The following is a 5,154-nucleotide window of genomic DNA, read 5'->3' as shown; positions in this document are numbered from 1 at the left end:
AAACCATGGCCACAAAGGAAGTGTAGTCTTGCTGTCACTTAGCTGCTGGCCTTGGACCAGTTGCTTCAACCCTCTGAGTTCCACTTCCCTCAGAGCTGTTATAATAGGGAAAGATGGTCAATAATGAGAGTGTAGATCATTGGGCAGAGCTTACTGTGTTTGAGTCACTTTCAGTACATTATCCCATGTAAACCTTATGACAGGTCTATGAGGAAGGCAGTGCTGTTGCCATTTTGCAGATGAGAACATGGAAGTTCAGGAAGGTTAAGTCATTTGTACAAAACCAGTCAGCAAATGAGTGGTTAAGGAGGACTTTGAATTCTTGAATGTCTAACGCCCACAAAATGCCTACAAAAATCCCATCTGGGATCCCTTCTGAGTGGGTTCTGTGTTCCTGGGGGAGCAAGAAACAGTGGGTTCCTTTGACCTTCACCTGGCTGCTGTTTGAGGGCTGAGCACAGAGCTAGATGAGCCGGGGATGAGCCTAGATGAACTCAGCCTGCCACCAGGACCCTGCAGTGTGTGGAGAGTACAGGGCCCTGCAAGACCCATTGTGGCTCACGTGGCACCCTGGACGTCTTTGCGTTTTTTCCAATATGCCAAAAGTAGCACAGTGCCTGGAGTTTCCACTGAGTCCTTCTTTGCAGGAGCTTAGTACCTAACTCCTTTACAATGAAATTTCCTTATTTTCCATAAAATAAAATCTCTGCAAAAAAACCTTTTCATCTGGGGCTTATTTAATCCTCCCGAACAGGCTTATCGCCTTCCCTTTATGGTCAACTGAAGCAAAAAGGAGACTAAGAAAGAACAGTATTTCGGAGTTGCTTGTGGCTCTTTGATGGTCCTCTGTGTGATGTTGGACAAGTCACCCATCCATATGTTCCTGAGCTTCTTCATCTATAACTTGAGGATAATCCTGAGGACTAAACATTCACTTGCACTGACAGTAGCAGACAAAGCAAAACAATAGTATTATTCTTTAATTTTTTAGGTCCAATTTTTGTTTGTTTTCTGAAATAGGGACTCACTATATATAGCCCAAGCTGACCTTGAGCTCACTATTAGCCCAGAATGGCCTTCAATAAACAGCTATCCTCTTGCCTCCATTTCCCACATGCTGGGATGATAGAAGTACACCATCACACCTAGTTCTTTTTTTTTTACATTTATTTTGGGGGAGGTGCAGGGAGCATGTGTCATAGAGAATGTATGGCAGTCAGAGGACAGCTTGTAGGAATCAGATCTCTCCTTCTACTGTGTGGATTTGGGTGATCAAACTCAGGTCATCAAGCTTGGCAGCAAACTCCTTTACCTGCTGAGCCATCTTTCTGGTGCATGACTCCAATATGCTTAAATAGTTTTAACTGTGTGTGTATATGTGTGGTGTATATACATATTCATGTGGTATGGGCATGTGTGCGTGTGTGTGTGTGTGTGTGTGTGTGTGTATGTGTGTGTGCGTGTTCACATGCATGTAGAGGCCAGAAGTTGACACTGGCTGTTTTCTTGGATTGCTTTCCACCTTCAAGATCTCTTCCTGAACCTGGAACATATCAGTTTGGCTAGGCTGGCTCACCAATGGGTTCCTGGCATCTTCCTTTCTCCATCCTCTCAGTGCTGGGGTTATAGATGTGCACAGTGCCTAGCATTTTACGTGTGCTGGGGATCCAACTCAGGTCTCATGCTTGTGCAGAAGGCAGGTCACCATCTCCCCAGCCCCAGTAGACTTAATTTTGAAAGCAGTTTCAAGTTCACAAGAAAACTGAGCACCACAGAGTCCCTACCCCCACACATACAGAGTCCTCCACTGTCAACATTCTAAGCCAGGATGGTTCATTTCTTAAATTTGCAAATCCACTTTGACTCCTCATTGTCACCCACAGCCCAGTGTTTACATTAGGCTCACCCTTGGAGTTGTATACTTATGGGGTTTGACAACTGAGTAATGCTGCATATCACTGCCCTGAAAGCCCTCTGTGCTTCCCCCATTCACACCTCACCCCCAGCCACTGGAAGACTCTGGTCTTTGTACTGTATCCATACTTTTGCCTTTTCCAGAATACTATAAAGTTAGAATCATATAGTATGGAGCCTTTTCAGACGGGCTTCCTGTATCAGTTACCTTTCTCCTCACGATGACAGAAAACCTGACAATAACAGTTGAAGGGAGGAAAGGTTGATTTTGGTCCAGTATGATAAGTAAGGTATGGAGGCCTCAGCTCCATGGTGGTGGGAGCAGGTGACAGCTGCTTGTTACATGGTAATGATGAGGGAACAGGGAGCTCAGGCTGGAACCCAACCAGGCTATGACTTGGCAGTCTACACCTCCCCAAATCATAACACCAACCTGGGACCAACTGTCCAAACCCAGGAACCTATGGAGAACATTTCACACTCCAATCATAATACTTCTTCCACCTAGTCATTTGTATTTAGGGTTCCTCCATGGCGTCTCAGGACTTGATAGCTCATGTCTTTCAAACAGTGAATAGTATTCCATTGTGATGGGCCACAGTTGATTTATCTACCGAAGGACATCTTGGTGACTTCCAAGTTTGGGCAATTGTGAATGAATAAAGCTTCTATAAAATGTGGGTGCATGTTTTGTGTGGATATGAACTTTCAACTGCTTTGGGTAAATACCAAGAAGCTTGATTGTTGAATCAGCAGTAAGGGTGTGTTCAGTGTCAGAATAAACCACCAACTTATTTTCCAAAGTGGCAGTACTATTTTGCATCCTCACCAGCAGTGAAGGAGATGTCTATTTAATCAAAGATGGAAAGTGAGCTAATGAAGACTATCTAACCATTAGTTAGCACAGCAGGGGCCACAATGCAAAGCTTTTGCTTCCATACTTCAGGTGGCTCCTGCTTGACCACACTGCCTCTCAGGCCAAGTTCATGTCCTCATAAATGTTCCTGCTTACCTGGATCTTGAGAGCTAAGTCCTAGAGTAGCACATGCCCAGGCTCCCTCTCTTGCTACCACTGAGCCTTGGTGGGCAAGTCTGTGACACTCCTGCCCTGTGCCCTGGCCCACCCAGCCTGTGTCTAGGTGTCCAAGCTTCTCTGCACCTGGGGTTGGGGGTGCTCCTCAAGGCACTGCCTCCCTTCAGAGCAGCCTCAACATCTATAGACTCTGAGGAGTCATTGGGACAGCATCAAGGACTACAGAAAGACAAACTTCACAGCCCCCATTTCCTCCTTTCCTCCTTCCTTTTTTCCTCCTCCCATCTTCCTTCCTCCCACTCTCCATTCCTTCCTTCCTTTCTTCTCTTTTTTCTCCTTCCCTTCCTTTCTCCTCCTCCCTTCTTTCCTCTCTTTCCTTTCTTCCTCCTTCCTCTCTTCTTACTTCCTGTCTTCCCTCCTTCCTTCTTCTCTTTTTCATATTGAATTTTTGTGCATTTCATACAATACATCTTAATCATATTTAGATCCCCCTTCATAGCTCCCTCCCCCGCTGGCTTTCATATATTCTGTCATATATGTTAAGGCCTATTGAGTCAAGTTTGTGTTCTCAAATATCCCTCAGTGGGAGTTCATCCACTGGAGCCTGGCCAACAAACCTAATGGCACTCCCTTAAAAAAGATCAACCCTCCTGTACCTAGAAGTGACCAGCTGTCAATTTTTCCTCAGCCGAGGTTGGGTTTTTTTTACCCATTTCTCCCATTCTATGCTGGATTTTGTCTGGTTTGAGCTTGCATGGGTCTTGTGCTTGTTGTCACCATTTCTGTAAGTTAATGTGAGCAAGATCCCAGCCACCTGGAAAACTCTGTTTCCTTGTGGCCATCCACTACCCCCGGCTCTTACAGTCTTTCTGCCCCCTCTTCCACAATGGTCCCTGAAACCTGGGGTGGGTGAGGTTTAATATAGGAGACCTATCCAGGGAGACACATTCTGCAGTCTCTTATTCTCTGCATTTTGGACAGTTATGGCTTTCTGAGTTCATCATCATCTGTTGCATGAGGAAACTCCGCTGATGAGAGCTGAGAGATGTGTTTATATTGTCTCTGACCCTGCTCCAGTATGTTCTGCAAGCCTTAGGTGTACAGGTTCTATTGTAGATGTGTTGCTTAGGGCATCTTATAGACACCTATTCTTTGCATGTGACCAGTTGTGGAATTCTGTAATAGTCTCATCTGTTGCAAAAAGAAGCTTCTTTGATGAGTGGGGAGAGGTAAATATAAGGATCCATACTTAGCATACAGTAAGAAATTGTGGTTTTTTTAGGGATGTGACAGATGTCGGGTTTTCTCTAGATCTATGGCCTCTCCAGACATGTGTATTTGGCTATGTTTACAGTACCACGCATGAGTTTCTTCCCATTGAGTGGGTTTTAGGTCTAATTAGATAGCTGTTGATCATCCCCAAGATAAAAGCACCAGTCATTGCTGCCTGCTCTTTTTGATGTGAAATTCAAATAAACTATTTTCAAATGAACAATTCAGAGGCATTTGTTATAATGTTTTGCAAACACCAACTCTGTCTAGTTCTAAAACATTTCCATCATTCCTGAAGAAAACTCCACACCCATTAAGGTCTCCCTTTCCCCACCCTCTTCCCAGCCCCTGGCAGCCTCCAGTCTGTGTTGTTTCTCTTTGGGTTTACCTATTCTGGTAACAGGATAAATGGAATCATATAATATGTCGCTTTTTGTGTGTGTGTGGATCCAAGTGCTTTTCTTGGACTACATTTTCTGTAACTTCCTGAGGCAGGAAGAAAGTCAAGGACCTCTTTGCCTCTGTCCTCTTTCCTGTTCCCTACCCACCTTGCTCTGTCTCCCTACCCCAACACTTTGGCCTGGCTCATCCATTCTATGCCATTTCCTGTTTCTTTTAACCTCTAGTACAGTATGTTAAAAGTTCATAGATTCGGTTAACAAATTGTTCGTGATAGCCAGGGCTAATGACACAAGCCTGTAATCCTAGCTACTCTATGGACTGAGGCAGGAGGATCCCAAGTTCAAGGCAAGACTGATCTACAGACAGAGTTCAAGGCCAGTCTGAGCAACTTAGTGAGATCCTTTTTCAAAATAAAAAGAGGCAGATGTGAAGCTCTAGGATCAATCCCCAGTATAGGGAGGGGGTGGTTCACAGGCTAGCAGGATAAAGAGTCCAGTGGTCAACAGTCATTAAAACTGTGTTAAAGCAATGTG

The sequence above is a fragment of the Nannospalax galili genome, unplaced genomic scaffold (genome assembly GCF_000622305.1).
Source record: "Nannospalax galili isolate Female #2095 unplaced genomic scaffold, S.galili_v1.0 scaffold893, whole genome shotgun sequence".
Classification (NCBI taxonomy): domain Eukaryota; kingdom Metazoa; phylum Chordata; class Mammalia; order Rodentia; family Spalacidae; genus Nannospalax; species Nannospalax galili.
Note: the sequence above shows the minus strand (reverse complement) of the source record.